We start from the raw sequence: 12,392 nt of genomic DNA, 5'->3' as shown, positions 1-12,392 counted from the left end.
AAAAACTGATAATTAAAAAGGAAACTAAATTATCAACTATATTCCAAGGGCTGTTTTTGACGTCAGAAGTTGACTTCTTTAAAGACTACATAGGATTCAGATATAAGGAGTACCACTTCAATGTCTAAGCGAGAGAGTGTGAAACATAATTTTGAGAGAGGGACATCATGGACAAACCTGGCAATTTCATGGAGGACTAGAAGTTGGGTGAGCATCAGGAGGCATGGGCAATGGCATTGAACTTGAAGCACTGTCAACAGCGACTGCTGTTAAGACTCTCTAAAACAGTGTGTTGCCCAGAGAAATGTGACAGGGATGTGAAGAAGCAGAAGAGAATAATAAAAGAAGACACTGGGTAATAAATAACATGTACACACACACACACACAGTATGAGCAACATGAGATGTGACTTGGAAATGTCCCCTAATCATTTGAAGCTCTAGAAAAGCATCATCTAACAGAAGGAAGGGCTCAATATTTCTAAGACCTTGTTTGAATTGGCAGACCTAGGACACTTGCCAATATCTTTGTTTAGTAGTTATTTACTTGTCAAAGGATGCTGCAAATGTGAAACCAACATTTTAGAAAATCTGTCAGAGGCAGATGGCAAATCCTCTTGTTGATGCTGTGACTAACTAGTAATTTTTGTTGACTACTGAATTTTCAGTAATAAAGAATATTTATTTTATTCATTGATGGTTTTAAGTCATGTTTTAGCAAGCTTTTCTATAAAATTTTAGCACTCGCAAAATGATAATTATTCTTTACTAGTGTACAGTATCAATGCATGTTTAAAGCTTAAGAATTAGTCTTCTGAAACATATTTACATTGACTTACATGCAGCTGTCCAATTTTCCCAGCATATAATCAAACTTACAAGATTTTGCATAGCAAAGGAAACCATTAAAAAAATGACAACCTACAGAATGGGAGAAAATATTTGCTAATGATGCAACTGACATGGGCTTAAACTCCAAAACATATAAACAACTCATTCAACACAACAAAAATCAAACAACCCAATTGAAAAATGGGCAGAAGACTTAAATAGACATATCTCCCAAGAAGACATACAGATGGCTGAAAAACACATGAAAAGATGCTCAACTTTGCTAATTATCAGAGAAATGAAAATCAAAACTATAATGAGGTTCTACCTCACACTGTTCAGAATGGGTGTCATTAATACGTCTACAAATAAAAAATGCTGGAGAGGGTGTGGAGAAAAGAGAACCCTCCTACATTATTGATGGGAATAAAATTGGTACAACCACTATGGAAAACACTATGCAGCTTCCTCTGAAAACTAAATGTAGAACTACCTTATGATCCAGCAATTCCATTCCTGGGCATCTGTCCAGAGAAGACCATAATTCAAAATGTACCACTATGTTCACAGTAGCACTATTCACAATAGCCAAGACATGGAAACAACCTAAGTGTTGACTGACAGAGGAATGGATTTAGAAGATGTGGTACAAATACACAATAGAAAAACTACTCAGCCATAGAAAAGAATGAAATAATGCCATTTGTAGCAACACGGATGCAACTAGAGATTGTCACATTAAATGAAGTGAGTCAGAGAAAGACAAATACATATATCACATATATGGAACTAAAATATGGCACGAATGAACCTGTTTACACAAGAGAAAGAGACTCAAGACATAGAGAACAGACTTGTAGTTGCCAAGTGGGAGGGAGGAGGGAGTGGGATGGACTGGGAATTTGGAGTTAGTAGATACAAACTATTACATTTAGAATGGATAAATTGGATCATACTGTATAGCACAGGGAACTATATCCAGTCTCCTGGGATACATATGTATAATGAATCAATTAGCTGTATAGCAGAAATTGGTGCAAAACTGTAAATCGATTATAACAGAATACTACTCAGCCATAAAAAAGAACAAAATAATGCCATTTGCAGCAACATGGATGGAACTAGAGACTCTCATCCTGAGTGAAGTAAGTCAGAAAAGAAAGACAAATACTGTATGATATCACTTATATCTGGAATCCAATATATGGCACAAATGAACCTTCCCACAGAAAAGAAAATCATGGACTTGGAGATTGACATGTGGTTGCCAAGGAGGAGGAGGGAGTAGGATGGATTGGGAATTTCGAGTTAATAGATGTGGACTATTGCCTTTGGAATGGATTGGCAATGAGATCCTGCTGTATAGCACTGGGAACTATGTCTAGTCATATATAATGGAGCATGATAATGTGAGAAAAAAGAATGTATACATGTATGTGTGAATGGGTCACCTTGCTGTACAGTAGAAAATTGACAGAACACTGTAAACCAGCTATAACAGAAAAAAAATCATAATATTGAAAAATTTAAATTAATAAAAATTTGAAAAAATAAAACATTTAAAAGCATACATACATATATTTTAATATAATGCTCTCAGTGTTAATATTTCTGTGCAATTTCTTTCCTTTAGGGTTAGTAGACATCTCTGGGAAAATAAGTATAAATTAAATTTTTTAGCATGTGCATAAAAATTCATAGTGCTGTTTATTAAAGGTATTAAGCATTTCTCATGGGTATTTTGGCTCTTCCCATTCTTTTGCCAAAACAAGCAGTGATGAAATAACTATTCTGGTATATACCTTCATAAACTGCAACTTCTCCTCTACTGCTTCTTAAGAAAAAAAATAACTGGAGATTAAAAGATAGGTGCATTTAAAACATTAATAAAATTCCCCAGATATTTTTGACTGGTCTCTTTGGTTCTTTCTCATAAATTTATATGAGTTCATTGCTTATTACAGCTACTTTGTTTCTTGAAATTCTTAGTTATAAGCAATACAAACTGGCTCAGCCTGAGTTAAGAAAGAAACCAAACCAAAACAGCAAAGAATTTATTAGAGACAACTAGGTAGCTCAAAAGACGATTGGGAGGGCAAGCAGTGAGGGAAAAAAAAGACATCCCAAATCGTTTCACCAATTCTAACTAGTAAAGAATCTACTGGAGGGAAAAACAAAAAAGGTAACTTGCTGTCCCTTTCATATTATGTGGCTGGATTTGTAGTTAAAGTTTGAAAATTGTTTGAGTATATCTGGCTAGAAAGTTTAGGTCACATTTGTGCCACAGTTGCAAGAAAGGTTGAAAATCAGGTAAGAAACATTTTCATTTCCTACTAGTTCCTAAAATGGGAGGACAGCATGTTGATAGTTGGGAAACAGCATTCTTGGCAGAAGCAACTAGGATTACAATGACCTAGAGCACACCTGACATGCCTGTGATACAGCAAGCTAGGATGGGGAGTGATGAGGGTAAGCAAAGGATCAGGAATGGCAGAGAAGGCAGGTCAAATAGGGCTTAGCAGGCATAGCAGGTATTTGGGATTTTCTCTACATCATGTGTAGAGTCAAGGAGGGCTGTAGCAGTTAAGTGATACTGTTATATTTCAAAATGCTCATTCTGACCTGTGTTGAAAATAGACTGGAGAGCACAAGACAGAAGGTAGAAACGGAGGTAGATGGATCAGAAATCTGAAGTAACTGAAGTGAGAGAATAAGTAGTTTACACTAGGGTAGTAGTGGTGGACCCCGTGAAAAGTCGTGGGAATATGGCTATAATTGGAAGGTAGAGCCAATATTACTTCCAAATGGAAAAGAGAGGTATAAGGAAAGAAACATGAGTCAATGAAAACTTCACATTTTGGGCCTGAGCAATTTACAATGTAAGGTTGAGTCATTATCCAATGGGATAGGTCAAACTACAGGGGGAGGAAGTTTAGGTGTATGTGCATAGAGGAAAGTCGGGAATGCCAATTTGGAAACTTTCAATTTTGGACTGTTTATTGGATATTAAAATGGAAAGACAAATAAGAGTCAGGAATTTGAGAAAGTGGTCTGAGTCAGAGATATGAATGTATAAGTTACTAGCCTTAAAGGATATTCGAAGTTGTGTTAATGAAAGATTATCAAAAGCAGTGGCATGGATACAGAAGAGATGTGCAAAGTTTTATGCAAGGAATACTGCAAAATGAAAAACTGTGGAGAAGTGGATGAACTACCAATGGAGATTGAAAAGGAATGACCAATTAAGCAGAATTAAAATCAAAAGTGTGTGATATTCAGTTCCAGAAAGCACAAATGGCAATTTTGTGCAAATCAAAAATGTGTCCTTTCCACATAACACAGTACTGCCATCTGCTGGGGAAAGTTTGTAAAAATTACAGGTTCTTTAGCTGTAGGCAGTGAAGAAAGTAGGTCAAATGTATGAATTATGTTAAGTGTTCACACTAGGTTAAGGCTAAGTATTGAAAACTGATTAATAGATTGGGTAACCTGAAAGATGAGGTAATCTTAACAAAAGTAGTTTTGGAATTGCAGAAATGAAAGCCTAATTGTTGTGGGTTTTAAAGAAAATGAGAAGAAAGAATTGAAGATAATGACAATTGATAATTCTATCAAGGAATTTTGCTGGAAGGAAAGGCAAAGAAATAGGTCAGTGGCTGATTGGGAAAGCTGTTTCAAGGAGTTGGGTGGAGAATAATTGGTAAAGAAGTAGAAATAAGGAAAAACCAAGAAAACAATATTTTGCAGTAGATGGGAGAGTAGAGAGAGAGAAATATAATTTATTTGGAGGAACAAGAAGAAGTAGAGAATATGGGTGGAGATCATAGAAACAAGGTAGATATGGTGATTGAAGCCTGTTGAAATATTCTTTCCACAGTATAGTAAGAAGTAAGGTCAAGAGAAGGAGAAGGTCTGGCAAGCTCTCTGGCTAGCATCCTTCTCAAATACTCTTTGCTATTACTGCAAGAACTAACAGAATCTCAAAGGCATTCCCTTACATCTTGAAGAATGTATTTTCCAGTGGATGTTAGGTACCACTAGCCCAGGCAGTAGACAATGCTCATTTTTAGAGATCCTTTATCCTCACAATGATGCCCCTTCAGGTTTACATCTTTTTTTGAACTTAGGCAGTGGTGCATGTTCCTAAACTGGTTCTCTCCCCCTATGAAAGAGAACTGTTATGATTTAATCTCCACACTTTGTACTGCAATGGGTAATAATATATTTCCATGATAAAATTATCACTGCTAATTTTCCATACATATGGAGATATGTAAATTGTGTCTTACTGGCACTGAATTCCAGCACAGATCTCAAACTTAGGCAAACTCCCCATCATTCTTACTCTTTCCCTACTTGCTGACCAGGATGTTCCAATACAGAGCAGCCATCCAGTTTGATGTCTTTTGTATTTTCTCCTGCCTAAATAATGGCCCAACCAGTATTAACAGTCTCAATTGATTTGCTTTATAAGATCAATATGGAAAATCTGATAAAATAAATTACAAAACAATTTGTATTAAACTACTGGGTGCTAATCAATACAAAACTTCTTGCCTCCACTGTTGATAGGTGACTGAAATACCAGGTGAGTTTTCATCAACTTTCAGCGTTTATCCTTGAATGAGTTTTTCCCTATTCTGAACACTCTCACATTCAAGAAGCCACTCATAAGAAACAGCTAAGAGCAATAATGCCCCAAGTGAATATTTTGCATCTCCAAGTTTTCAAGGTAATTTATATTGTGCCCACCAATCTGTTGCCTATAATCAGTATTATTGCCTCTTTAGTTAAAAAAATTAAAGCAATAAGATTGAAATTGAACCATTACGACAGTCTTAGTCACATTTTCGCATATTATCACCACTGATCTATGTCGTATATTTGCATGCAGTTATGTAATCAGATTATTTTTCATTCTCCACATTCTTGCCATCACTTATTATTACCTAACTTCAAAATTTCTACCAATCCCATAGCTATGAATTGATATCTTAGTATTGTTTTATTTGGACTTTTTCAGGCTACTAATTTGTTTTGGCTCTCACCTTATCCTTATTTCCCCACATAATTCATTGGTATGTATGATATTTTTCTTGATAATTTTCAGGGGTCCAGTGTAATTTCCACTCTTTATCCATTTCTTCTAAGTTATCCAATATGTTTGCATAGCAGTTTCTTAGAATCCTTAGTATTTCTGTGGTATCAGTTGTAATGTTTCCACTCTCTTTCATTTATGATTCTATTTATTTGAGTCCTTGAGTCTTTTTTTTTAAGTTAATCTAGCTAAAGATTTTTCAATTTTATCTTTTCAAAAAAGCTTTTAATTTAATTGATCTTTTCTATTGTCTTTCTAGTCTCTAGTCTAGTTTCTACTCTGCTCTTTGTTATTTCCTTTCTTCTACTAACTTTGAGGTTAATTTGTTTTTATTTTTTCTATGTTCTTGCGGTATAAAATTTGATTATTTGAGATCTTCATTTTTTCATAACATAGGTATTTATCACTATGAAATTCCCTCCAAGACATATTTTTCTCCATCTCATAAGTTTTGATATGCTGTATTTCCATTTTAATTTGTCTCAAGATATTTTGTGCTGTCTCTTTTCATTTTTTATTTCACCATTGGTTTTTCAGGAATATGTTGTTTAATCTCCATATATTTGTAAATTTTTCAGTTTTACTCTTGTAATTGATTTCTAGTTTCACATCCTTGTGGTTGGAAGAGATGCTTAATACGATGTCAATCTTAAATTTGCTAAGACTTGTTTTGTGATCCAACATATGATCTATCCTAGAGAATATTCCATGTATATGTCTATTAATTTAATCTGATCTACCATGTAGGTTTTCTGTTTGTTTTGCTTTTTAGGGCTACACATGTGGCATATGGGTGCTCCGAGGATAGGGGATTAATCAGAGCTGCAGGCTGCCATCCTATGCCACAGCCACAGTAATGCCAAATCCAAGCTGCATAAATGACCTACACCACAGCTTGTAGCAATGCCAGATCCTTAATCCACTGAGTGAGGCCAGGGATTAAATCTTCATCCTCAATGATCCTAGCAGGTTCATTTCTGCTGAACCACAATAGGAACTCCCTAACATGCAGTTTTTAAGTCCAGTGTTTCCTTATTGATTTTCTGCCTGGTTGATCTAGCCATTCTTGAAAATGGAGTACTGAAATCTCCTACCATTATTGCATTGCTAACTATTTCTTTCTTCAGTTCTATAAATATTTGCTTTATATATTTAGGTGTTCTAATGTTAGGTGCATAAATATTTATAATTGTTTTATCCTCTTGATGAATAGACTTATTATATGGCTCTATAAATTGAAATCATGTCTTCACAGTTTTTATTTTACATAACATTTTCTTTCCAATTGGTATAATTTATTGATGAAAAATCTTTTGTGTTTTTGTCATCAAATTCACATAGTGTTTTCTTTTTGCCTTTTATTTAGGGGCACTTATTTAAGAAAATCTTCTACACTAAATGTTATAAAATAATAGTCCTATATATTCTTATAAATCAATTCTACATTTTCATTTAGGTCTTAAATCCAGAAAGAATTTATTTTAAAATGGTGTCAAATAGAGGATCTTATTTAAGTTTTATTTATATGTAGTTTATGTTTGTATGTATGTATAGTCAATTTGTCCTAAAATCATTAATTAAATAATCTAAACTTTTCTTACAAAATATACCATCTCTATTATATATTATAACTATGGATATGTGTGAGTCTATTTCGTTAGTACATATTTCTTTTTTTGTATTAGTGCCAAAGATTTTAATAACTGAGGATTTCAAATACATTCTTTTTTTTTTTTTTTTTTTGTCTTTTTGCCTTTTTGAGGGCCACTCCCGCGGCATATGGAGCTTCCCAGGCTAGGGGTCAAATCGGTGAGCTATAGCCGCCGGCCTACGCCAGAGCCACAGCATCACGGGATCCAAGCCGTGTCTGCGACCTACACCACAGCTCACAGCAACGCCAGATCGTTAACACACTGAGCAAGGCCAGGGATTGAACCTGCAACCTCATGGTTCCTAGTCGGATTCATTAACCACTGCGCCACGATGGGAACTCCTCAAATACATTCTAACATATGCTAAAACATATCTTCCCTTTCCTTTTCAGAATTGTTTTGCTCCAGTGAATATTTATTCTTTCATGTACCTTACAAAATTCTTGTGTTTTTTTCATCTCTTTTTCTCTTTCTCATGCTTTCTCTTTTATTCATTAAAATTACTGAGCATTCACTGTATTCCACGTATACTACAACAGGAAATGGTACTGTTACTGAGCAACTGAATGGCTATGAACATATTACAGTACATCTTGAACATCAGCCACCTCATATTTTAATTGGGCTAATAAACCTACTTCGACAAACTTCTGGGGGGAAAAAAAGCAATGTGAATGTCAAAGATACATAGTCACTAAATAAAGACTATGTTCGCTATTTTGCTTTGTAATTTTAACCTTAAAATTTTCCCTTTTGCTATTGAAAATCTGTATTTACAATAGATAAAATGTACATACTATTATGAATTAGGAGTAGCATATTTTTTATCAGTTTAAATATTGAGTAAAAGATTATATATACCATGCTAAGGCTTCAAACAAACAAACCTCTATGATTTTGCCTCTAGCAAGTTTGACATGCTCTCTTCATAGCCGAGCTTCTTGAAAGTTGTTTTAACCCCCAATTTCCAATTCCTCACTTAGTATTTACTTAAATAATAACACATCATTTCACATTAAGCCTATTTATAGTCCTAATGGTACTATTGTGGTAATGAATGACTATTGTAAAAGTTAGACAAATGTAAAGAAAACCCTGTGATGCACAAAGGCCAACAAACCATTCTATACTAAAGAAATCAGATAAAACTGCACCATATGTCTTGCAAATTATTAAGATTATCAGCAGAAATGCTTGAAAATACTAAGAACTTGGAAAGGACAAAGATTTCTGTTTTATTAATGTCTATCTGCTTGTAGGGTGAAAATAGCTATTTCAACAGGTATATACATTCAGTGTAACATTTGTAAAACTTCAACCATTCTTCAATATTATTTAGCCTTATCAGGTAGAAACATACATAACTTTTTCATCTATGCTTTTGTGATTGCTCTCTGGAATTTATTCAAATAACTAACAGGATTAAATTATTCAACAATGCCTTTGTCTCAGGGACAATTAGTTGTGAGCATCCTCACAGGTTCAACAGTCTAACAATGGAATGGATTTTCATGTGCTCCCTGTACACTTATTCCATGTTAATATCCAGAAGATACCTCTTAAGTGAGGTATTGATAAACATATTAGTGAAGGGAGATTCTGCATCAATGAAAAGCTCTGCACTTGCCTCCCTCTGTAGGCCAGTTATCACTAAAGAGGATGCCATCATAGATATATGTTCACCGATTTCAATAGGAATGATATGATCTCAGAATATCAAATGCCAAGTTGCAGCACTTCACCATCAAAGAAAATGTGGGCATATCTATTGTCAATGCTGGTGGGTGTGTAAAGACAATCAGAATGCCTTGTTATTGGTCAATTATCCCTTAAGCTAAAAAATGAAGAATGCTTTGTCTCACAAAGCAGTGCCTAATTGATCATGACTGATCATGACATTACTAAGAACAAACCAGATGGAGTACCTATTGGAATATCATTTGATTTATGTAACAAGAAAACCTCCAAGTCTGGAAGACAAAAATCTCATTCAAGTTACCCCAGTGGAGAGACAACACCTTTCCATCAAGTTCCAGTCTACATTAACTCACAGATTTGGAATCCCTTGATTGAAGGTGAGGACTGGGGGTACTGCACTACTGCCTCAGCTACTCACAGTAAATATTTCCCCAAGCCTTCCACAAAAGGATTTGAGGCATAGTGCCTCCAATAAGACACTGCCTTCTAAATAGCTTTTCCTGGCACTGAAGAGGTATACTTAGAATTATAAGTGGATTCACAGATTTCACAGGCTGGTGGTACAGGACAATTACTTCTTCTTATAATGCTTTTTTTTTTCCATTTGGATTTGAGGCATATCTCTCTTAATACCACTTCTGTTTTTTCAGCTTCCTTTTCTCTTTTTTTACCTCTTTCCTATTTTTACATAACAAATCTTAGCATTGGAGCATAGTATAGACTCAGAAAGGGTCATAAATCGAGTATAGCTCAATAGATTTCCTAAGCAGAAGATCCTCATATAATCAGCACATAGATTAATAAATAGAGGACTACCAGATCCTCAGATTCCTTCTCCCATTTATTGTCCCTGGATAGTAGCTATCTTGACTTTTAATATCATCAATTAATTTTTCCTATTTTAGAAATTAATATAAATATCATACCATATTCTTTTGTGTATGGTTTATTTTGTTCAGCATGATAAAATTAAAGTTTTGGGAATTACTTCAATATTGTGTGTAGACAAAAATCTATTCATTCTCTTACCTCCTTCAGTATGAATAAACATAAAAAAATTATTCATTCTACTACTGATGGACATTTGGGTTGTTTCCCAGATGTTTCTTTATTGTAATTAGAAAAGCTATGAACAGGAGTTCCCATGGTGGCTCGGTGGTTAACGAATCCAACTGGGGACCATGGGGTTGCGGGTTCGATCCCTGGCCTTACTCAGTGGGTTGAGCATTTGGCGTTGCTGTGAGCTGTGGTGTGGGTCGCAGATGTGGCTTGGACCCTGCACTGTTGTGGCTCTGGTGTAGGACGGCAGCTACAGCTCCAATTGGACTCCTGGCCTGGGAACCTCCATATGCCATGGGAGCGACCCTAGAAAAGGCAAAAAAAAAAAAAAAAAAAAAAAGAAAAGTATGAACATAACTGTATGTTATTAGAGAACATACTATTCATATCTGTTGTTTGTTTCACTCATTAAATATTATTGTTACCAGTGTTCAACTTTGGTCCTCCTTTGATCTGACTCCCATCATTTTTTTATACTACTCATACTCAATACACATATTACTTATGTTACTACTTATTTCTTTAAAATTTTTATAGTCATCTGTCTACTGAAAATTTCTTCTGAACTATTAAAAGGTCCATTTAAGTATCCTTACTATTAAATTAATTATTATTTCAATATTACCTTCTCAGATTAATGTATGTGAGACACATAGTAGAGTCATTTGCAATCTTGTCCTTTTGTTCCTTTATATTTGGTTATGAAAATCAGTTCCACTTAATTGAAAACTTTTGTAGTTGGCCACACATTTTTATGTTTTTGCCACTGCCTTAATTACTACCTTCATCTTCATTGAGTATGTTTATTTGTAAAAATAATTTTATGACAATAATGTAAATGTATCCTGGTTTAAGACAGATGGGCTATTAAAGATCAGCTATTATATTTCAAGAAGAAAGTCCCTATTCTTGTCCCAAAATTTTGAGCAATTCACATTATACTATTAAAGTTCAATTGCAAGAATGAAAGAACTGAATATTAACTGGGAACCTGGAAAAGAATCGGCAACAAAAACTTTGTCCAAAACCCCTGAAAAACCTCTTTTTGTATTTTATGGTGGATGAGAAATCCCCTAAAGAATTAATGTCCTGCTCATTGTGCCTCCACTTAGATTACACTGAGCTCAAAAGAAATTTCAATTATGGAAAGAGAAAATTGATCCAACCAGGTGATGTCTGATAAAACATATCTTTGCCCTAGGTTCACCAATATCTTGGCCTATCAAGATACCAATTCAGAAAAGAATAAAAGTCTACAGAGAGAATTGAATGAATTTCTTGATATTTATATAAAAGGGGATTGGAAATGAAACAAAAACATCAAAATATTTAGAATTAAAGCTCCAAGATCATTACAAAAATTACATTATTGGATATTAAATATATATGATGATAAAAATCTTACCAGTTAAAAAGTTAAAATTTTACATTCTTTGGCAGTTTATTCTAAGCCTCATTTTCAATGAGTATATATAAACATTCTTGTTTTGACTATCTCTAAATGATTCCCATAAGTACTATATTCCAATTGAATAAAATTTTAGGTGTCTTCCAAGTAATTTTAAATATCAATTGAAATACCATACATATTTTAATAATATGAGTAATATTAAATAATTATTATTAATATTAAATATTTCAAATATTATTTTAGTTTTTTACCTGTCTTCATACAATTTAATTTTTCTGGAATGGTCTACACTTGCTTGATCATCTGGACAACTTCTATTCATTTTTGAGACCCAACTCCAGAATCTCCATATTTTTGAAAGTTTATGTAAACTTCTTAAGTAGACTTGTATTGTTAGTTTCCTTTTTTTCATAGTCAAGGTCTTGGTTCTTCAACTTAGTATTTTTTTAATATTATCACTCTTAAAAAAATTTCATAGTCACAATGTCAAGTTTACTCAAAAGAATATTTTTCCTAGCTGCACTGAAATATAATTAACATATAACATTGTATAACTTTTATGTGTACGACCTGATAATTTAATACATGTGCATATTGAGAAATGACTACCACCAAAGATAGTTAACATATTCCTCATTTCATA

The sequence above is a fragment of the Sus scrofa genome, chromosome 14 (assembly GCF_054392235.1).
Source record: "Sus scrofa isolate SSC_HxYL_T2T_F1_AM1 chromosome 14, Sscrofa_HxYL_maternal_Yorkshire_Landrace_v2.0, whole genome shotgun sequence".
Taxonomy (NCBI): domain Eukaryota; kingdom Metazoa; phylum Chordata; class Mammalia; order Artiodactyla; family Suidae; genus Sus; species Sus scrofa.
This window is presented reverse-complemented; position numbering follows the sequence as displayed.